Source organism: Microtus pennsylvanicus, chromosome 15, assembly GCF_037038515.1.
Source record: "Microtus pennsylvanicus isolate mMicPen1 chromosome 15, mMicPen1.hap1, whole genome shotgun sequence".
Classification (NCBI taxonomy): Eukaryota; Metazoa; Chordata; class Mammalia; order Rodentia; family Cricetidae; genus Microtus; species Microtus pennsylvanicus.
In genome coordinates, this window is record NC_134593.1 from 70912452 (window position 1) to 70936050 (window position 23599).

Below are 23599 nucleotides of genomic sequence, written 5' to 3' on the forward strand. Positions count from 1 at the left end.
ACAGTGCTTCCCGTTGGAGATCCTTGGTTATAGACTTAGTGATCCAACCAGGATGAGTCTTCCTCAAGTTGTGCTGTGGCTTACAAATGGATGCCTGTTGTTTTTAGACAGAAGTCATCTTAAAGACATCAACTGGTGACAGTGTTCGGGGGTTAGATTGATCAGCACGCTTGTCTCAAAGGGGTGATAGTGTTCGGGGTGCTTAGATTGGTCAGCAGGCTTGTCTCAAAGGGGTGACAGTGTTTGGGGTGCTTAGATCGGTCAGCAGGCTTGTCTCAAATGGTGATAGTGTTCGGGGGTGCTTAGATCGGTCAGCAGGCTTGTCTCAAATGGTGATAGTGTTCGGGGGTGCTTAGATCGGTCAGCAGGCTTGTCTCAAATGGTGATAGTGTTCGGGGGTGCTTAGATCAGTCAGTAGGCTTGTCTCCAATGGTGACAGTGTTCGGGGTGCTTAGATCAGTCAGCAGGCTTGTCTCAAATGGTGACAGTGTTCGGGGGTGCTTAGATCAGTCAGCAGGCTTGTCTCAAATGGTGACAGTGTTCGGGGATTAGATTGATCAGCACGCTTGTCTCAAATGGTGACAGTGTTCGGGGTGCTTAGATCGGTCAGCAGGCTTGTCTCAAATGGTGACAGTGTTCGGGGTGCTTAGATCGGTCAGCAGGCTTGTCTCAAATGGTGACAGTGTTCGGGGTGCTTAGATCGGTCAGCAGGCTTGTCTCAAATGGATGCTGTGGAGGATGTCTGATAGGATGTTGCACTTTTACAGATGGTTAGTGACACTTTGATTCTTTTCCTTTAGCCTGATTTTAAATCTCGTTAAATTGAAACAAATTAATTGAAAATAAATTAAGAAATATAATAATAAAGTTTGGTATAGGAGTTCCTTCTGTTTGTGTGTTGCTTTCATTGGTTAATGAATAAAGAAAACTGCTTTGGGCCTGATAGGGCAGAACTTAGGTAGGCAAAGTAGACAGAACTAAATGCTGGGAAGAAGGGCAGAGTTAGAGAAGCCATGGATCCTCCGCTTCAGATGGACACCGGTTACAATCTTGCTGGTAAGCCACAGCCACATGGCGATACACAGATTAATGGAGATGGGTTAAACTAATATGTAAGAGTTAGCCAATAAGAAGTTAGAGCTAATGGCCAAGTGGTGTTTCAATTAATACAGTTTTTTTTTTGTTTTGATTTTCGAGACAGGGTTTCTCCGTCTTTTGGTTCCTGTCCTGGAACTAGCTCTTGTAGACCAGGCTGGCCTCGAACTCACAGAGATCCGCCTGCCTCTGCCTCCCGAGTGCTGGGATTAAAGGCGTGCGCCACCACCGCCTAGCGAATTAATACAGTTTCTTTGTGGTTATTTCTTTGTGCCTAGCCGGGCGGAGGGGACAAACAAGCAGCCCCTCTTTTCAACAAAAGAATATTGAGTGATAGATTGTGCAGATGTTTTAACACTCACTTCGGATTATTTCTATATTATGTAGTAACCTGTAACCACATGCCCTTCAGTCTGCTGAGACACCTGGGCTTATAGACTATGTCTGTCCCCATTAGAGGCCTCCTCTTTATTTTAGGAAATAGTTTTCCTCTGTAGGGTTCCACTTTTTAATATCACATGTGCCTGGTATTTGATTAATAATTAAATGTGAGGTAGCATTGGAACTAATTCGTCATGTTTTCAAGATGTATGTGCATATAACCATAAATGCACCATCTTAACTTTCCTTTTACTAATTTGACAATCTTATACATGTATACAATGTGTCTTGATCCCTTCCACATCCTCTCCTCTCCTTTTTTCCTCCCCCAGCTCAGTCCAGTCAGTGCTGCCCTCTAGAATGCTGACAACTCTTGTCGGCTCAGCTGTGCAGGTCCCTGTAGCTGTGGGAACTCATAAGAGCCTGGCCGTGTCACGTCCAAAAGACAGTTTTCCAGCACTCTTCCATCCCCCGTCTTTTACATTCCTTTACTTCCGCCATGTTCCCTGAGCCCCAGGTGCAGCGGCTCCATACAGATGTTCTCCTCGGCACTCTGACAGTTAGGAGTCTACATTCCATACAGATGTCTAGCCTGACCAGTTAGGAGTCTACATTCCATACAGATGTCTAGCCTGACCAGTTAGGAGTCTACATTCCATACAGATGTCCTCCTCGGCACTCTGACCAGTTAGGAGTCTACATTCCATACAGATGTCTAGCCTGACCAGTTAGGAGTCTACATTCCATACAGATGTCTAGCCTGACCAGTTAGGAGTCTACATTCCATACAGATGTCCTCCTCGGCACTCTGACCAGTTAGGAGTCTACATTCCATACAGATGTTCTCCTCGGCACTCTGACAGTTAGGAGTCTACATTCCATACAGATGTCTAGCCTGACCAGTTAGGAGTCTACATTCCCTGCAGCCCCCGAAGGCAGACATATCAATATTGAGAGGGCAGTTTGACAGCACATCCATCCGTTCAGTAAAGCAGCAGTAGTGGGCTTTCCCTATGGCCTGCCTTAGTTCCTTTTCTATTGCCATAATAAAACACCATGACCAAGGCATCTGTAGAAGAGAAAGTTTATTTGGAGCATGTAGCTCCAGAGAGTTAGAGCCCGTGAGCATCATGGCAGGGAGCTGAGAGCTCACATCTTGAGACACAGCCATGAGGCAGACAGGCAGTGGGAATGGTGCAGGACTTTTGAACCCTTAAAGCCTGACCCTAGTGACAGACCTCCTAATCCTTTCCAAACAGTTTCATCAACTGGGAACCAAATAATCCAAATGTATCAGCCCATGGGGGCCAATCTCACTAAAACTACCACCTGGTGGTAATAGTGCAACACTTGGGAGGCAGAGGCAGGGGGATCTCTATGAGATCAAGGCCAGTCTGGTCTACAGAGTGAGTTCCAGGACAGCCAGGTCTGTTTCACAGAGAAACCCTTTCTCAAAAAAACAAAAACAAGCAGAAAACCTACCACAGGGCCTATGACCCCCTGAACCATGTTCACAGCACCAGGCTCAGATTCCTTCCCGTAGAGCGTGTCTCAGATGCAATCGGAAAACGGTTGGCTGCACCATGGCCCTCATCCTGCCTGGCAGTCAGTATTGCAGCGTTCTGCGGTTCCTGCTGGGTAATACCCATGGATGACCTTCCTGCTTCGGAGCATGTGATTGTAGCGAGCTGTGTGGAATCACAACTGATGGAGATGCTTAATCAACTCCTATGGCTAAAGTCTGACCTATGCTATGATCACGCAATGTTTATCAGCTGCTTGCATATGCGTGGGCCTATGGGCAGTGCCCACCTGGCAATCCGGGATTGGTAGGCAGCCCGTGCCTACTTAAGGGCTGGGAGAGGTTTGCCGGGGAGAGAGGAAAAAGGAGAGAGGTCAACGGAGAGGGAGGGGAAGAGAGGAAGAGAGAGAGAGAGAGAGAGAGAGAGAGAGAGAGAGAGAGAGAGAGAGAGAGAATAAAGGTCCTGGAATAAACTGCAGTGAAAAGAGCTCTGGTGGTCGCGTCATTCCTTGCGGGTCGAGGGTGGCCGTGACATGTGATAGCCTGCAGGGAGCGAGTTCCCAGGGCAGTTTCGACTGGACTTCTCCATGTCCTTTACCCAGAGTGCACCATGTCTTCAGCAAGAGGATCGTACATCTAGAGCTCGTAGGCAGCCAAGAGAAGTGGCGGGAGCCTCCGTTGGAGGACCTCTGAGACCTCCCTAACCACTGCCTAGCCCCGAGACTTGCACTTAGTAGCTCGTCTTCTGAGGGGCGCATTGCTCACCACTCAGGGTTTCTGTGTTCAAATTAGTTTGTAGGTATTATGTTTCCCATACATCCTTAGTTTGGGTTAGCTCATCTCCAACCTTCTCATCTCTCCTGTCTGAGCTTTCCTGCCCCAGGTCTTCATAATCGTAAATGGATAGTCCAGCACTGAGTTTGCTCCCACCTTCCTGTGTTCCATCTGCAGAATTACTTCACCTTCCCGTACTGAAGCTTAGTACCCAGCAAATGAGATCCCACTCACACCCAACCCCTCAGTCTACTTTGTGCCTTTCAGAGCCTGACTCCCCCACCCCAGAAGTAGAATGGAAGAATACCTGTCTTTTTAAAATCTCCATCCCTTCCGCAGTGAGGTCCGAGGACAACCCCAGCTCTCCCGTTTTCTGCTGCGCGTGTCTGGAGAGCATCCTGTCTCCAGCTCCCATCTCACTGTAGGATTGCGGGGATACAGGTGAGGGCTGCTGCATCAAGCTTCCTGTGTGCTGAGGAGCTGAGCTCAGGCCCCCTCAGCCCCAGGGTTTGTCTTCTGCGCCCCATTCCTTTCACTTAGCACAAGGTCCTTAGGTTCCATCCTTCCTGTATCATATATGAGAATATATACTCTGTAATATTCCGTCGCAGACACACAGCACGTAGGACAAATGGGCTATGTTTATCCATCCTGTCACTAGATGCCTGGTTGGATCCTCGTTTAGCCTTTTGTGAACGGTGCTAGGAACAGGACGTAGACACCTCTTGGGTCCTGTTTTCAGTTCTTTCTTGGTACATAGTCAGATGTGAGGGGTCAGTCCTTTTCTCACCCTAAGAATCACTGTTTTCATAGTGGTTGCTCTGTTTCCTATCCCTCCCAGTAGCACATGGGGATTCTAGTGTCTGAGCCCTTGCCAATACTTGTTCATTTTCATGTATGTAGGTGTTTTGTCTGCGTGTATGTCCTTGCACCTGATGCCGTGGAGGTTAGAAGAGGTCATTAGAGGCTCTGGAACTGGAGTTAGAGATGGTTGTGAGCCTTCATGTACTTGCTGGGAAAGCAGCCTTTAACTATAGAGCTGTCTGTCCAGCCTGTTTTTCCCTCTTGGTGGCGGCCATCCCAGTGCATGGGAGGTGTATTTCAGAGTGACTTTATTTTCTTTGAGTCTAGTGGCCAGTGATGGTGAACAGTGTAACATGCGGGCCTGCTTGTTGGAGTTTCTGTCCTGCCCAGTTCCCACAGTCATTAGGTCCCCCCCCCAAATACACAGAAGTCTACATTAATCATAAACTGATTGGCCCTTTAGCTCAGGCTTCATATTAGCTCTTATAACATACACCAGCACATTATTCTAGTATATGTTAGCCACATGGCTCAGTACCTTTTTCAGCAGGGCAGGTCACATCCTGCTTCTTTGGTGGTCTGGGCAGGACTCAGGAGAGAGAGTTTCCTTCTATCTCTACTTCCTGTCTGGTTTTCCTGCCTATACTTCCTGCCTGGCTATCGACCAATCAGTGTTTATTTAAAACATGATTGACAGATTACAGACAATTCTCCCACAACAGAACGGCTCTTCACATGCTTGCTGACCATTTGTAGCTTTTCTGCAGAGAGATGTCTATTAAAGACCCCTGTCTATTTCTTCCTTTTCCACCACTTTGCTCTGGAGATTTGATTGGATGGAAATGTGCTCCTGTCCAGGAGAAATCAAAGATGGGTGTGCTCTCTGGGGAAGAGGAGCTGGGACAGAGAACTGTTCTCAGCTCTTGAAGGGGTGCCCTGTGAAAGAAGCGCTAAGACTGGAGGGTGGGAGGGTTGCCTAGTGTCATAGTTTGAGGTTTCTGTTGCTGTGAAGAAGCACAATGACCATAACAACTCTTATTTGTAGGAAGGAAGCCACTTAACCCAGAAATAATCACACAGAAACTATATTATTTAAGCTTTAGAATTGGCATGAGGAGTAACTCCAGCACACACTACCCTGAAGTATCTGCCCTGGACAGTGCTGAGTCTGGCGTGGAATAGAAGCCCAGGACAGGGATGACGTCAGAATATCCAGTAGTAGCAGAAACCAGATGGATGCCTTTACCTCTGAGCAGCTCTGGCTCTGTAGACACTGTGGGGTTTGCAAAGGGGCCTAAAGCATGAGAGACACTCACCATAGCCCAGCGTGGGGGCACCGTGCTCACCAGAGCCCGGCGTGGGATCATTGTTCTCTGGAAGTTCCTTGCTGTCCACTACAATACAGTGGAACATGTCCTGGACGGAACTCACTGCAGTGCAGGGGCCTCCATCAGTGAAATAAACTGTGTAGTCTAAGAGATGGACTTGCTGTCCTGTGAGCGAAGCCTGTTTGTAAAGTTTGGAGTACGTTCCTATGGAAACCGTGGTGAGTGTGGACAGAACGAGAAAATTCTGGCATTGAGAGGTGAACGGGAACTGGCTGATGGTGGTGCACACCTTTGAGTTCAGCGTTTGGGAGGCCGAGGTAGGAGGCCAGGCTGGGCTGCAGAGCTAGTTCCAGGACAGCTAAGGCTGCACAGAGATGATTTGGTAAGTGGTCATCTTTGAAGCCCCCATGAAGTCAGATGTCACCAGTAAACTGTGTTCGCACACATTCCTAGATATTCTTAGATTTCTGTCTAAGTTTGTGCATTAGCGATAACCCAGATGCTAGCCTTTCCTGTAGTTTAATACTCTCTGCCTGTAGTCACACTTGTAACCACTAGGTGGTAGTATTGGAACTTGGTAAAATTGTTATTAAATGGGGCTTGGCTGTTATTAAATATTACTAAAAGGAGCTAAAATGTTATTAAGTGATAACATTTTTCTACTAAAATCAGTAGGAGAATGGTGTGGAAGGTTCCAGAAACAGCTTTAACGGTTTGGCTGCCCTAAATCAGAAGCAGTTATGCCACAGTGAGAATTAAGGATTTACTGTTGTGCACATGTTTATTTATTTATTTATTCCTAAACCACACAAAAAGCATATCTCGAACCATTGGAGATGCTGTGTTTGTGTGTGCCTCTCTACCTCATTCCCTTGTGACAGGGTCTCTCTGCCTCCCACAGCTGGGGCACAGGTGTGCACAGCCACCCCAGCCTTTGATGTGGCTGCTGGAGATTCGAATTCTGGTCCCATTGCACATCAAGCACTCTTGCCCTCTGAGCCATTTTCTGAGCCCCAGAATCCAGACTTTAACTGTGTCCAGTAAGGTAACGTGCAACTCGACCCTAATAGTTTGCCTTAAGAGAAAATGCTTATCATTATTTGAAAGTTATGGGACTAATCAAGGAAAGTCGAAGGCAGATGTTTTTTAATCAAGGAGATTTAGTGATAATGTTTAGTAGCTGTTTTATGTGAGGCACAAACTGTATTTTTACCAGAATTCTGTAAATGTTGATAGGAAAGTAGTCGGTCTGTCCAGTGGTATGAATGCTATCAACATACATCACACACCTCAGCGACTGTCTTTCCATACCACACATTGGTTAACATTGAGCACAGATTAGGGGTAGGTCTTAATACACCTCTAGCATTTCTTTGACCAAAGGTACAGATGCCAGCAATAAGCACACATTCTTTGTAGCTCAGAAAGGATGTAAGTAAGGGCCACAGCGTGGTCCGGAGAAGGGGTGATGAGGGAGACGTGCGCGTGAGTTCTAAAGAAGGGTAAAATGAGGAACAGGAAGTTGACTCATGAAATGGCTTTCATCCCACTGGGTGCTTTAACTGAGAAAGCAGTTTAGAGAATGTGCTGATGCTTTATCACGAATTATTCTTGCAAAGCTCATCCTAGTCAGTTTTTAGAACAGTTTTCAGGGTGAGGAAAGGAGCCTTGGGTGTGCTGTGTACATTTTGGGCATTTGGGCACACAGGCCCCTCGTGCACAGGAGGGGGATAGCTCTCCTGCTTTCCTCCTGACCTGTCCTTCTCATGGGCACTGGGATCCTGCTCTGAGCAGAACAGACAGTGGACCCTTCATCTTTGTAGCTCAGAGTGAGAGGCAGCAAACCAAAAAATCATGATCTACAGTCTCCCGGGTATTTCGTACAGAAATAAACGTGACAAGGAGTGACAGGACCTGCCAGTGCAGAGGCCCCAGGTGGAGGACCTGCAGTGCAGAGGCCCCAGGTGGAGGACCTGCAGTGCAGAGGCCCCAGGTGGAGGACCTGCAGTGCAGAGGCCCCAGGTGGAGGACCTGCAGTGCAGAGGCCCCAGGTGGAGGACCTGCAGTGCAGAGGCCCCAGGTGGAGGACCTGCAGTGCAGAGGGTGCAGGTGGAGGACCTGCAGTGCAGAGGCCCCAGGTGGAGGACCTGCAGTGCAGAGGCCCCAGGTGGAGGACCTGCAGTGCAGAGGGTGCAGGTGGAGGACCTGCAGTGCAGAGGCCCCAGGTGGAGGACCTGCAGTGCAGAGGCCCCAGGAGGAGGACCTGCAGTGCAGAGGGTGCAGGTGGAGGACCTGCAGTGCAGAGGGTGCAGGTGGAGGACCTGCAGTGCAGAGGGTGCAGGTGGAGGACCTGCAGTGCAGAGGCCCCAGGAGGAGGACCTGCAGTGCAGAGGGTGCAGGTGGAGGACCTGCAGTGCAGAGGCCCCAGGTGGAGGACCTGCAGTGCAGAGGGTGCAGGTGGAGGACCTGCAGTGCAGAGGGTGCAGGTGGAGGACCTGCAGTGCAGAGGGTGCAGGTGGAGGACCTGCAGTGCAGAGGGTGCAGGTGGAGGACCTGCAGTGCAGAGGCCCCAGGTGGAGGACCTGCAGTGCAGAGGCCCCAGGTGGAGGACCTGCAGTGCAGAGGCCCCAGGTGGAGGACCTGCAGTGCAGAGGGTGCAGGTGGAGGACCTGCAGTGCAGAGGCCCCAGGTGGAGGACCTGCAGTGCAGAGGCCCCAGGAGGAGGACCCGCAGTGCAGAGGGTGCAGGTGGAGGACCCGCAGTGCAGAGGGTGCAGGTGGAGGACCTGCAGTGCAGAGGGTGCAGGTGGAGGACCTGCAGTGCAGAGGCCCCAGGTGGAGGACCCGCAGTGCAGAGGCCCCAGGTGGAAGACCTGCAGTGCAGAGGCCCCAGGTGGAGGACCTGCAGTGCAGAGGCCCCAGGAGGAGGACCTGCAGTGCATGTATGACCTTGGTGATGAGGAGCTACACAGAATGATGGGGACTGAGAGGCTGGTACAAAATGGGCTAGGAGGGTGAGGCAGCATTCTTATTCCTTTTCAGCTGATGTGATAAATACCTGGACAAAACAGCTTTAAGGGAAAAATGGTTATTTGGCTCATGGTTCCAGGCTAGAGCCCATCATCACCGGGAAGTCAGGGCAGTTACTTGAAGCAGCTAGTCACATAAATCCACAGTTAAGAGCTGAGAGAAATGAATGCATATTTGCTTTCTCTACTTTCACCCATCTTAGGGCCCCCTGCCTATGGAATGGGCCCCATCAGTGGGCTGGGTCATCCTACATCAATTAATACGGTTAGGCAATCCCTCAGAGACATGCTCACAGGTCAGCTTCCTTCCCTGCTGGTTCCAGACTTTGTCACCATGGCAGAACGAGCTTCCACAGACAGTTCACAGAATTTCACAGACCCCTGCTGTAATATTTTACAAGCTGTAGCCTGTACTCAGTGATGGGAGCTGTTGCTTGTTTCTTCAGGAGGTGTGGGTGTTCTGGTTTGTACTGTTTTTAATCTTCGATTTGATTCCTTTTAAAACATTTAATTATTTAAAATACATTTACAGTTATCAAATTAAATTTGAATTCTAGTTTCAAGTTATTGAAATTTCCCCAGGGTAGTCTGTTGTTTCCTGGTTTGAATTTTCGTTATGAACTCATTCAGTGGCTTTTGTCTGCTCTTGGTGCTCCTACGTGCGCTAGCTGGTGCCCGAGTCTGTGGAGAGGGACGTTGTCTTTACTGATCTGGGTCTGAAGGATTTTCATTGTTGCTCCCATGCCAGCGGGGCATGGAAAACCCAAACTGTGAGTTCAGGTGTGCTGTGGGCTGTACACTTTTGTTTTGTGTTGGAACTGTTTGTTCTTTTCCTTTTTCGAGCCATTAGTGTTTGCAGAGGCTTTTGTGTTGTCATTTTTCTGTTTAGGCAGACTGTGGGTGGGATAATATATTTACCTCTCTCTGCAAAAGACTCAGATCTCTGGGCTGGGTCAGTCCCTGCTCTCTCTTGGAACACCTTTGAGCCTGCAACTCCAAGAGCTTGCAGCTGGGCCCCCGAAATAGCCCATGTTTTAATTCATGTCTGATTCTGGCGCCAGAGTTTATGGCTAAAAAGCCATAAACTCTTGAAGCATATGCAGGAGCGAGAGAACACTCAGCCTATTTCGGCTTCAGTATCTTGAATGGTGACCCCTTAGTGCCACTGAGTTTATCTGTGTTCCTCTCACTCTTACGTGGTGGCAGGACTGTGATAGGTTCTCTTTAACATGCACACCTCAGAGCAGAAGTGCCTGCTCAGGCATCCTGTGTCCTTGTCTCAGGCTGCTGTAACTAAGTGCTACAGGCTGGCTGGCTCAGCAGTGTATTTCCTCACAACCTGGAGGCTGTAAACCTGACATTACAGTGGCAGCATAGACAGGTGTGTGTGTGTAGTGGTGGTAGTGTGTGTGTGTGTGCATGTGTGAGGGTGTGTGTGTGCACGTATGTATGTGTGTAGTGTGTGTGTGCATGTGTGAAGGTGTGTACGTGTGTGTGTGCGGTGGTATGTATGCACAATTATTTCTTTCTTATTGTAACTAAAACCCCTGACAGAAACAACTTGAAGCAGGATTAGTTTTGGCTTACGGTTTCGGAGGGTTCAGTGTTCTTCAGGCAGTTCATGGCATAGTGGGCCAGGAGACTGACACAGGGGAGTGTTGGCGCTCTCTGGCGTGACCCCGTCACCTGTGCTGCTCCACCCAGCAGCCAACCTGTACGATGGTGCCATTCGCATCCAGGGTGGCTTTCCTGCTTTGTCACAAACATATCCAATCATGGGTCTCTGTCTCCTTTGTAATTGTAAACCCAGTCAAGCTGGCAGTAAAGGGGCCATCACACACGGTGTCCATCTCTTCCTCTGCACTCTGGTTACAAAACCCTGATGAAATAAATCCACAGCTTGTCAATAGCCTGTGCTGTGCACTGGGCACCCTCCCGTGCTGTGCACTGGGCACCCTCCCGTGCTGTGCACTGGGCACCCTCCTGTGCTGTGCACTGGGCACCCTCCTGTGCTGGCTGTTTGAAAAATCTCTGATGTAGGAGAGGTTTCAAGGAATTTTCTGTCTTTTAGAAATTTTATTTTAGGCTTTCCCATTTCAGATTTTTGATCTATTTTGAAATTTTGTGTAGAATCCAAAGCATACATTGAAAACTATCTGTTTACATTTATGTGTGGATGTTCACATATCTATCTTTTTTATTAGAGAATAACTTCTTAAAGTAGCATCGCCCTGACAGCTGGTAGACGCTGCTGTTCATGGTCCGTATGGTTTCAGTTTGAGCTATTTTCGGGGTTTCCGACACTGGTATCCGTCCGTCCCTCGATGGCCGTGGTTTCTGCAGTACTGACATAGACCACCCTGAGTTTGGGGTCTCTGACACGGCTGAATCCGTCCCTCGATGGCCGTGGTTTCTGCAGTACTGAAATGGACCACCCTGAGCTCAGAGCTTGAGTTTTAAGGATGTCGTTCCTCAGCACCTTCCCTAAAGTTCTGTTTTTGTGCCCCCTGTTGCCACTTCTTCAACATGACCCTGACTTGTAATGCCCCAGTTTAGTCTGTCAGCTGCAGCCCACGTGATGGAGACACAGGCTGGGTCAGATCTGTTTTGTCTTGTGTTCAGTTCCATCTTGGCGGTACATGTATGGAGTCTTTTTTGCCGTTAGTGTAGGGTGGTGTTGTGTAAATCACTGTACTGCTGCCAGTGCACACGTGGTGACGGAAGGCCTTGTTTCTGGGTATGGTAGTGCTATCTGTGACCCTCTGCCTCTTCTGCCGTGGACACGCACGTGTTTCTGTTGGGTGCTATCTGGAGTTCCGTGCTTAGCCAGTGAAGATTGTTGCCTTATCCCTTGTTGGCTGGGATTTCCAGAACAGCTTACTGATTCTGGTCCTCATGAGTTATCCTCAGAATGGCAGGCAGGCAGGGCCAGAGTCACCTGAGACTCATGTTCCAGAGTGACTCGTCCTTGTGGTGGAGGGCAGGAAGCCTCGGTTCCTCTTCTCCGGAGCGTTAGAGCCCTTGCCTTCAGTCACCCGCAGGAGCCGGGGGACACTTAGTGTCATAGTTCAGACTGTCTCTGCAACCGCTGCGTTGTCCTTTATTTAGGTAACTGGTTCTTTCTTAACTTTCCAACTTCGTTTTTCCTGGTACCTTGTTCTTGTCCCACAGATGCAGTGTTTCTGTCTTCCTGTGACAGTAAAGAGTAGCCGCCTCCCGGTCTCTCCCAGAGTCTGCTTCTCCCGAATTCCCTGTCTACTGGTTATTCTCTGGTTTTGTTAGTCGGGGTTTCTCTCAACTCTGTGCTCCTTTGCTGTTTCCATTTAAGATCCAGTTTAAAAGAGGAAGGGGGAGGGTAAAGTGAGGGGCCCAGTTGGGAAAGTGCTTGGTGTTCAGGTTCCCAGCACCCACATACAAATCTGGATGGGGTTGCCTGCACCTGGGAGGCAGCCGCAGGAGGGATCCCCCACCCTCCTACCCTTTCTTGGGCGTGGGTGGGGTTGACTGTTCCAGCCTTCCACTGTCTGACCTTTCCTGTTCCCTCCGAGCCTGTGTGGGGCTCTCAGGATCCTGGCTCTTGTGGTTCAGACGCAGTTGAAAGGGGCAGGCTGTGCGTCAGAAAAGCCACTGTCATTGTCACGCAGGAAATCCCAAGGGCTAGGAGCTCTCTTCTAGGAGCAGTGAATGAAGATCAAAGAGGGATTTTTTATCCCACTGCTGTGGGTAGGCAGACCTGCGGGCCCCTGGGTAGTTAGTTACCCCAGGCTTCTGCAGCTCAGCACCACTCGGCTGTGACAGTGATGGTGGTTACGCCAGTTTGGCTTCTCATCCCAGCCAATGACGAGGTGACACTGCTAACCTGCAAAAGGGAATTGGGAAGGTGAACCTGTTCTCACCACGTCAGCCTGGGTGTTCGGACGAGTTCAGGGTTAAAACAGAGGGCTCAAGGCATGTCTGGGCGAGCAGTCCAGGTCAGGCTGTTCCACCATCACCACCATTGCTGCTTCAGGCTCCTGCAAGGACACCCAGCAGGTTGTGAGCACCGTGTAACTGTCTTCCTGGGAGAGGAGTGGCAGAGGCTGCCTTGTCCTCCCAGCGTGAGGTTCTCGGTAGTCTGAGGGTCTGAGGAGGTGTGCAGTGCTGTTCTCCAGCCAGGAGTCATTGCTTTACTGTCAGCCGCTCTCTGTCGTGGTGGTCGTGAGCCTTCAGAAGAGGCCTCTCCATGTCATTCTAACGCATTTGGGGGAAACGGATGAATCCACAGGGGCTCGGCTCCTCCTTCCCTGGCAGAATTCTTTTCTGTCTCGTTTTAAGGCTATTGGCAGTGGTGAGAACATTTTTTCTTTCCGTTGATTATACAAGATTACAAGATTACTTCTAAAGCATTCAAAGTTTTTATTAAAGGTCGTTTTGTAGTGGTGAGAGGACAGAGGAGCAGTGCACACTGCCACCTTCATCAGTGGAGGATCCCGTAGACCCTTTAGGACCCCTGCTCAGTATAAGCCAGGATTCAAGGCCAGACCAGCTAGTGCAGTGAGGCGTGGGTGGACATTCCATTAGAGATATCTTAAAAGAAGAAGCTTCCATGAGGGTGAGGAGAGGCGCTCAGGATAGAGTGTCATCTCGGTGAGGGGGGAAAGTAAGGGTTGAGAAGAGAAGGCTGGAGCAGGGCAGGAGTGCCCTTCAGGAGATTTACTAGGAGACAGGCCTTGGGAGCCATGACTGGGCTTCTAGGTGGGAAAGTCTTAGAAAGAAACTACCTCAAGAGCAGTGCACCGGGCCCCGCAGGGCCTTCAGACTGGAGCAGAGCCTTCTCAGGGATGCAGCTTGTAGGAAGTTTAAGAGGTGAAGCTGCCGTGGGGGTGGGGAGAGCTAGGAAGTTCTACATCGTGTGCTTTAGTCTGGTGTGGCCTGCTTACCAGAGCAGGAGCCAGGGACTGGTCAGGACCACAAATGAAAGTAAAGCCCTGCACAGCAGTTTCTTAGGCGATCAGAATCTTAGGACTGTGGGCTGTGACCTTCAGAGAGATGTGAGTGGGTGGGTCCCACTCTTCACGGGAGAGCACTGGCAAAGACTGCCCTTTTGGTCGCTCTCAGGTTGCATCTCAACCCTTCCTTTCCTTCTTTCTCTTTTAAGAAAAGTACACAAGGTGGCCACCAAGATGCTGTGGGTGGTAAGATGAAACAGAAACCACTAGGGTTGCCCCAGGAGTTCAGCCAGTGACCTTTCCCTGTGATTCCGAGGTGGAATCCTGCCCCACTGCTGGCTTTGTCTTACTCCACAAACATGTGTCCTGGTCCCTTTTGCGTTCCACACAGCCTCCATCGCAGCCCACTCCTGCTCAGCCAAACCAACATGAGTATCTCCTCAAAACTCACTCTGAACGTGACACAGACTGCAGTCACCAGGGAAGGCTGCCTCCATCAAGGTGGCCCATGTCTATGGCACACTTTCTTGATATGATTGAGGGGGAGGGTCTAACCTCTGGGCAGGAGGTCTTGGGTTGAATAGAAAAGCAGGCTGAGCAAGCCACGGAGAGCAAGCCAGCAAGCAGTGTACTCTGTGGTCTCCACATCAGCTCCCACCTCTAGGTTTCTGCCTTGAGTTTCTGCCCTGACTTCCCTCCTGATGGTTTGTGGGGTGAAAGTGTAAGTCAGATAAATCCTTTCCTCCCCAGGTTGCCTTGGTGATTAGCAGCAGAGAAGCCTTATTTCTTTACAAATTGAGTTCTGATCACCCTCCTTTCTCTGCACTCAGGGTGAGGGTAGTAGAGGGAGCTGGAGGGAAATTCCTGCAGGTTGGCCTGCACAGGGACCTGATGCTTCCTTCAGGACCGCAGCAAGCCTTTCCCGTTGTCTGAGCAGATTATGGGTTTGTTGCAGGTCCCATCTTACCCAGCTTGTTCTCTCTGCCCGGTGCAGGATGAAGCCAGCGCTCGAGGGCTAGCCCAGAGAACTCAGAAGGCCAACAAATGAGCTCATCCCACCAGAATCCTTCACTATCAGAATCAGCCCTCACTATCTTGTGTATTCCTTTTTTAATTTTGTGAGCCTGTGATGACAGAGTTGGTGCCAAGCCGTGGACTCAGGGATTGGGCAGTCTAGCTGCGGCCACAGAGAGCATTGCTCACCTCATCTGTGGTCAGTGTGAGTATCAGCCGTTGGGATACTTTAAGGGAAGTGGGTAATGTGGGCGCAGTTGACAAAAAGCAACAGTTAGCTCTCTAACTTATTCATCTACCTGGTGAGAACTTGAGGTAGATAGTCATAGCCTGAAAGGTGATCCTTTAGAAGTGATATTTCTCGAAATAGAGCCCCCAGGACCTCCACATGTGAAGTGGCCACCTCAGTGCACTTAGACTGGTTGACTAGACAAGCTGGGTGTAAATAGGCACCGTGTGTGTTGACACCCTTAATTTCTGTTTAAAAGAATCATTGCATAACTGGTAAAGTTAGGTGTTTTATCCTCAAGAAACCATTCTTGGACAACGAAATATGTATAGGAATATGTAACTCAGTTGACAGAGTTGGAATTTTACCCAGAGTAGTGGACTCTCAAGCCATATGGCCCTCTGGTCACAGTGGAGCCAGAGGAGTGGCTGGCCTGCGGTTTTCTGTCTGTCGGTGTGGAGAGCATGGTCTGAGTGTTGGTCACAACAGATGTTCAGGCGCTTTGTCCCCTGTCCAGCGTAGCTCAGGCCTTAGACTTGAATCTGTTCTATTTCTTCCTTCTCTTTCCTTGCTCTCCCTACACGCACAGGTCAGCCTTGGGTAGTCTCTATTGCTGTCCTCTTTGGTCTCTGTCTGAACCTGGGCTCCCTCTTAGAGCTAGACTGGCTGGCCAGGGAGCCCCCAGCTCCCGTGTCCACTCCTGTGTCCCCACACCTTGCTTTTCCATGGGTGCTGCGGGTCTGAACTTAGTTCAGTGGGTAATTTAGATGCTATAGTGACTAAACCATCTCCCTGGCTGCCTCCCACATCCTGTCTGCTACCCTCCCTGTTGGTATGGCCAGGCCATTCAGAGGAAGACTTGAATGTGATGACCCAAAACAAAAGTGACTACAGAAAATTCCTTTTCTCAGTTTTATTTAGAACGAAAGCCATGAGATAAACAGCCGCCATCCAGCGGTTTCAGGGAAGGCTTCCACACACAACCTGCGCCTCTTCTTCATCCACCTTCACCTTTAACTGGGTCACAGGCTCTTGTGGGTTTTTCTTTCCACCCGTTTTTCTCAGTACTGCTAATAATTTCATAGAAATGAAACAATAAGGTGTTGTTTGACCCTTGCCTCTTCACCAGGGTGTGTGTATCTTGTGTCTGACAACGAGAGACTGTGCCAGTCTCTCACCACGATGCCTCAGTATCTTTTTCTGCTCAGGTTCCTAGAATATGTAGATTGGACACTTCTAAACCATCCAGACTTAGTTCTTACTATGAGGGACTGGGATGGCCGTTTCCTGTCTGTCCTCCCGCGGCAGGACAGAGGAGGTATTCGACTACATGCCCTCTGTAAGGGCATCCTCTTAAGACTGTGTTCTCTGCCCAACCTGCCAAAAGCCCCGCTCCTACTGGCACCACACTAGATTTCAAAAGGGCTGGAGAGACGGCTCCGCAGTTAAGAGCCCTGATGCCCTTCCAAAAGACCTGGGTTCAGTTCCCAGCACCCACGTGGTGGCCATAGCCCTCTGTAGCTGGGTGCAGGGGATCTGATGCTCTCTCCTTTACCTCAGCAGTCACCGGTGCACATAGTCCACAGGCGTACTCTGTAGGCGAAGCACTCACACAATTGATTTAGAAATTAGATTTCATGGTGAACTTACAGGACACAAGCAGTCAGCCAATCACTCTTCCTTAGCCTGTGCACCTCCGCGGTGGGCACAGGCATTACAAACATGCAGCTGATCGCTCCTCCCCAGCCTGGGCGCCTCCGCGGTGGGCACAGGCATTAAGTGGATGGTGGGTGACCTGCCAGAGTAAATAAATCAGCAGAATTGCATTTTGCTGCCTTTTGTTTGGATTCTTGCAGCAGCCACTTAACATGGCCATGCCCGATCTCCTCCACCTCTCCCAAGTTTGTTTCTGATTGAGTCCTTGCCTGTCTTTTCCCCTGGAGGTGCCTACAGCATTCTCCCACTAGTCAGTCCATCTCTGCCGTCTCAGAGGGAGGCACCGTAGGGAACCACCGCCAGCCGGCCAGCCCTTCAAGCCTTGTTCTCTGCCATTCTGCCTTTCTAACAGCATCCGAGTCACCTCGCTCAGCACTCCCTTTCTGTCCTGTGTCAGTTCAAGCCCTCCCGCCCATACCTGATTACTACTTCCTCTCTCCCTAACGAGACTAATGTGAGTCTCCTTGATCTCTGCTCTGTGACTCTTGCTTCAGCCTGAGTGAACCATCCCTTCCCGTGCACTCTCGGAGCAGCCGAGAGAATCCTCTATGACAATTCCAGAACCTGCAGCTGTCACCAACACCCCAGCAGGGAGCAGTGAGGGACCCCTCCAGTCCCAGACCCTGCAGCTGTCACCAACCTGCAGCTGTTGCACACCACTTGCCCCCTTGATTCTTTTGCAGGAATCGTCGATGTCTGTTTCTCCCGCTCTTGTTTCCTTCTCTACTTTCCTTTGGTAAATTGCCTAAGATACTACATATGAAAAGAATAAAAGGATTGAGTTTCAGGTTTCTGGGGGCTTAGCTCGGGAGTAGAGTGTACACAAGTTCCTGGGTTCACATGAGAAGAAAATTGGGCTTGGGGGTAGCTTTAAAAGATTGAAATATTATTTTTGGAAAATCATTTGCAGGGTCGAACCTAGAAACAGAATCCATTCATTTGCATTTTCTCAGAATATCTTTCTCACCCAAAAAGTTCTCAAACTTTTGCTTTAGTTCAGAGTTTGGGTGTCTGGTGCCAGGCAGGTATCTAACACTTGACCCTGAGTCAGACATTGAGCTGTCCCCCACACCTGCCCTGGCCTTTGGCACGTACCCAGCCATCCTTAGAGTAACCCTGGAAGGTGGGACTCCATCAAAGAAGCAGGCTAAGCACCTTTCAGTAACCTTCTCCATAAGCCGGTGGAAGAAACAGCACCGTGCTAGAGGGCAGGAAGGAAGAGGGAGTGTGTCTTGCTTGTGCATTTGACAGTGAAGAGTCAGTTTGCTTGAGATACTAATGGTGCCTTCAGAATCACAGTGTTGTACAGAGCTGCTCGCTTGGTTTATGTGGTCAGAGACTTAAAGCTTTGAACGCTGCAGGGATTTCAGTGGCCAGAGCATTTTGCCAGGGCATCTGATACACCTATTGTATCCAGCTTACAAGGCTCGGCAGGTCATCACTGGAAGGTCGTGTAAAGCCAAGGTTGTGTCTTCTGTGAATTCCTATTTCAACATGAAGGGCAGTGACATAGTTAAATTAGAGTTACCTCGGTGTTGGCACGTCTGACGTCGTGGCTTCACTATTTTCAAGGTCAGTTCTCATTGTATAGTTCATGCCAGGCCAGCCTGGAACTTGATTTTTGTACCAGGCTGACTGTGACTTCACGGTTCCTCCTGCCTCAGCCCCAGTACCATCGTTACCGTCATGTGTTACTACTCCTGGCCTCGACCACATGGCCTTTGCTGTGGGTGCTTTCCTGTTCATTATCACACCCCGGCTTTGCCTCACATGTTCCCAGGTGTTACCAAATGACACTTGAGGGCACTGCTCAGTGCTGGGCCTTGGCCTGGCTGATAGGAAGTAAATAGGACCTTGGAAAGAGTTGGCCCCACCTTAGAGGCTCATGACCAGTGAGGCTTGTTAAGGCCCCTAATCAGGTAGGATATTTCTAGTAGGTGACTGAAATAGCCTCGGTGGAGACTATTAGTAAAAACTTGTTACGAAGAAGTTTAACATCTGTTTTCATTTCTGCTTTTTAATTGCTTTGCTGCTCAATTCCCTTATTTCAGCTGTCTTCCTCTTGGACTCAAAATATTTGAGTATGTCACAATTTCCAGCCCGATAGGAGCAGGCTTTGCTCAGACAGGAATCGAAGTAGGGAAACTTTCAGGACTGGTGATGGGGAATGTGACACCGGTCCAGTCAGACGCAGGTGACAGTGAAATGATCACCGAGCAGCGGGGGAAGCAGAAGGCTCCTTGTAGTCAAGATTCACTTCCTGTTCTTGTTTATCATTGGAAAGCTGCACCTTACGAAAGATTTTAGATTCAGATCGTTGTATTGTTCTAAGAAAAAAATATTTCAAAATCCTAACCACGTCTTGGTAACTATAGCGAGACACATAACACAGAAAAATAATCTCATACCTATTTTAGGATAGCCTTGAATCTTTGAGTATGTTACACGTTGAGTTCTGAAACACCCATATCCTTGTCATCTGAGGTCAGATGAGGAAAAGCCTAGAGTGGCTCTTAGGGGCCAGGCTTGGGGCAGGCCTGCTCGCTCGGGCTGCTCAGTCAGTCTCTCTGCGTCTGGCTGATTTAGCAGCAGATGCCATAGATACACAGAGCTGGAGGCGGGTACTCGAGATTCTCCCCCTGCTCAGACTGCACCATGCACGTCACGTTACCTAAGCCAGGGGTCGGAGGTTGACTTGCTCTATCTTCCATGGCTGATGCAATAAATACGTATATACTTTTATGTTTTAAGAACTAACCAGACAAAGGTTATTTGTTGATTGATAGCAGCGACGACATGGAGAAAACATGTGGAGTAACATTAAAGAATGAATATTAAAATGATTCTATTTGAGGAAATTTTATTTTTATTTTGGTGGTGAGACACTGCGATGGGATCAAACCCAGGACTTTGTGCATGTGACGCAAACTTAAAAAATATCTGCCTGAGTGTGTAACTCCACGTGTGTGTGTATTCAGGCATGTGCACATCTGCCTGAGTGTGGAACTCCACGTGTGTGTGTATTCAGGCATGTGCACATCTGCCTGAGTGTGGAACTCCACATGTGTGTGTATTCAGGCATGTGCACATCTGCCTGAGTGTGGAACTCCACGTGTGTGTATTCAGGCATGTGCACATCTGCCTGAGTGTGGAACTCCGTGTGTGTGTATTCAGGCATGTGCACATCTGCCTGAGTGTGGAACTCCACATGTGTGTGTATTCAGGCATGTGCATATGCAGGTAGAGGCCAATAGTCTCAGTCGTGGTCCACCTTTTCTGTGTGGCTCTTGAGTTCAGATTGAGCTAGAGAACCAACACAAGAAATCCACCTTTTGTTGGCGCAGTTCACCAGGCCCACCAGGGTGGCGCCCGTGGCTCCTGGTGTTTCTTGTGTGTTGTTCCAGGAGATGGGCCCTGGAGGAAGACTTGCATCGTCCCTTGGAGCCCTGTCGGTGACCTCATAAGAGCCCAGTTCTGGGTACTGAATCTGTTTCTATACACAGGAGATGAGCGGTTTCCGTTCTCTAGAACTGAACCATGGTTGGCAGATAGACATCCAAGAATGCCACTGTTACGTTTTACTTCAGTTATATGTGTGCAAAACAGTGTGCCCAGGTCTGGTGTGTGTGTGTGTGCGCGTGCGTGCGTGAGAGAGAGAGAGAGAGAGAGAGAGAGAGAGAGAGAGAGAGAGAGATCACATTTTCATGTGCATTTCTGATATAACTTGTTCTTTGTTGACGACTTTGTCGTAGTTAGGATTTGTGAAGTCTGTGCTCACGTGTGACCGCAGAACGAGTGTAGCCACTGTGTCTTCTTATGTGATTTGTGTTGTGGCAATTCAGAGGTCCCCCCCCTTTCCACTATCCCGAGTTTCAGCTCCCACTCTCGCTGTAACAAAGCTGTGGGAAGCGTGAACTGAGCCTAGTTTAGAATTTTGCCACAAAAAATGCCAGGTGCACAGAGAGTAGTACTTTACTAGTTCTTCATCCACCACACACAATGAGAAGCTGTTTCTTTTTCTTCTGTTTGATGGTTAAATTCCGCATGTCAAGCCTACAGTGTCTGCACCGGATTCATCAGCCCGGGACTCTCCGGACACCAGGTGCAGTGGGACAAGGGTGCTCAGTCCTGTCCTGTCTCAGAGGACTCTGGGAAAGGCTAAGGACTGCTTCCGTTTCTGGTCACCTGTTAGGTGTGGGGGTCTCACGGGGTCTTCTGCCCACAGCTGGGCTTTAGACAAGGCCAGTTCCCTTCCACTCCATGGCCTTCCCTGGACTTTACCCTTCTGGGCACTCTAGGGCTCTTCTCACAAACAGTGAGAATGTTACAACTTCAGAAGAAGGTTCTAGGTTTCTGTAGCCTGTGCAGTTTCTGATAGACTTCTTTCTCTCTCTCACAACCTGCATGGGAAAACTCGTTCTTACAAGTACAGAAGCCAGAAATAAATTTCACACTCTGAGAAAACGGAAAAGAAGCCAATCAAAACGCACGTTAGTTTTTGTTTTGAATTGCTTGTAGTAGTTCCCACGTGGGACAGAAAGTAGTGTGCGCCAGCCCCAGGGTGGCTTGCAGGTTGTTCTTGTAACAGAACTTTAGATGATGGTGGTAGCAAGAAAAGGCCAGGACACCTCAGCCTCGTCAGTGAGAAGCAGTGCTTGTGCGTGCCGGTGAGGAGGGGGACAGTTGGACCACGCCGTCCTCCACTGCTGACAGCTGCTGGGTTTGAATTTGTGCTGTCAGAAACAAATGCGTGTAAACAGTCCTGTCACTTTTCTCCTGTGGAAGGAAGTGGAAGAGCTGGCGGCATCTTCTTACATTGTCAGCAGAAAATGAAAAGGACCCCGGTTTGACATTCTGACTTCTAATCTGCTGTGTTGGACATGATTATTAGTTGAGTGCAAACATGTTTCGGGTACCTGTTGCTGCCTAAGGCATATGGCATGCGGTATACAAACCTCACATCCACCAGGCTCTGGGGTGCACATCGCGGCAGTGTGATGAAGAACTGCAGGCAGCGTGGCTTTTGAGCGTTGTCTGTTCAGTGGGCTGTGCTCAGAACCTCCCAGAACAGAGTAGTGAAGATCAGTGTTTCAGCAAGAATGCACTAACAGCTGTTCACAGGCTAGGCAGCGATGGCTGGGCAGACTGCGTGTTAGCGCCTTCTCATTCACTGACAGGGCACTGAGGGCTAGAAAGTCCAAATACTGGGCAGAGTCAGAAAGGTTTGGCTAGCAGCCAACTAGACTTGAAGCTTGAGGTCTCTGGCTAGCACAGTGTTTTCTTTTTGTTTGTTTGTTTGTTTTGTTATTTTTTAATACCGTGCATCAAGTTCCAACTATGTGACATAGACTGTAAAAACTAAATAAAATGTGTTAAAGGAAGGAAGCTGGGTGGTGTGTTTGGAAGAGTTAGAACTAGCAGTGAGTGGAGGAAGCCGGATAATCAGCACAGCGAGTGAGAAGCAAGGGCGAGCTCTCTGCACCTGCCACTGAAGCAGGCACGGCTGAGCGATGGAGGACTTGAGACTGGGAGAGGGACTTGTTGTCAGTCTTGGGGCGTGGAATTAATGACCCGTGGAAGCGAGCTTAAGGGGAGAGCGGGTTTGTGCCCCAGAGCTGGGCAGTGACCACACCCTGCTTTCCTTCTATGCTAGTGTTTTCTCCTTCTGTCCCAGCAGGTTGAACCCTGAATTAATCGTCCTAGACTAGCTTTGCTGTGGTAAGAAACACACCAAGAACCCCAGGGCACAGCCCAAGTAGATTGGGCCCTAGTGGGAGTTCTGTCCTACCCGGAGGCCTCTCCGTGGCGAGATAGAAACGCCGGGGAAATACGCCTGCCTCCTCTCTCACAGTAAACCCACAGGGCACACATACGGGGCACTGGCAGCACCTCTTTCAAGACTCTCTGAGGGACATGTGATTCCCTTTGTGGAGAAAGTGTCATGATGAGGACCGAGAGCTCAGAGCCTGCTCCCTACGGGCTGAGGCTTTGGGCAGGTTCCCTGCTTTCTCAGGCAGGTTGGTTTTGTAGTGGGAAGGCCAGGGGCCTTAAGTAGTAAGTTGAACCCTAGGGTGTAGCTCAGTGGTAGAGCACTCACCTAACATGCTGAGGTCCTCGTTTCTATCCCAGCTTTCCTCCCCACCCCAGTCCTCACAGAACTAGTGTGGGGCTGTTAGTGCAGACAGCCGCTTCTGGCTGGCGTCCTGAAGAAACAGTTTCTGATTCCAGCTGAGAGGCAGGTAGGAGAGGCTCAGTGATATAGATGCCCAGCGGCCAGTTTCTGGTCTCGGGGTGACGTGGGACTGTGGGAGAAAAGCAGAGCAGCCTAAGCAGGGATTTCCACACCATGTGTCCCTCCTCACAGAGGAGGCCGATTGGGCAGGTGATAAAGACTGCACAGGTGGAGAAACTACAGGCTGTTCTGGGAAACAGACTGAGGTTCAGATGGGGGATGGAGGAAGGTCCCCCGCACAGAAAGCCACAGGAAGTGGAGGCCTGGGGCCTGCTGCGCAGGGCGACTGACTAGTGAGCATGCTCGGCAGGCAGCAGCATGGATTGCTTCCAGTCAGGCTGCTGTGCGGAGACAAGGCCGAGCCCCTGTGTCTGGTCTTCAGCCATTTCCACGTTTGCTGTGTCACGCCCACTGCGAGCAGCTCTAGCAAACACTCATGTGACCTCTGGTTCAGAAGGCTGGGCCTGGTCACCTCTGGGCCCGGTCACCCCCCTGGGCCCGGTCACCCCCCTGGGCCTGGTCGCCCCTGGGCCCGGTCACCCCTCACT

The 23599-nt window shown here is 49.8% G+C and overlaps 1 protein-coding gene across 1 annotated transcript in view; it reads left to right on the forward strand.

The window, feature by feature from the left end:
• Ubac2 (UBA domain containing 2) overlaps positions 1-23599 on the forward strand; it is a 167122-nt gene that overhangs the window by 57987 nt on the left and 85536 nt on the right. The window lies entirely within an intron of this gene.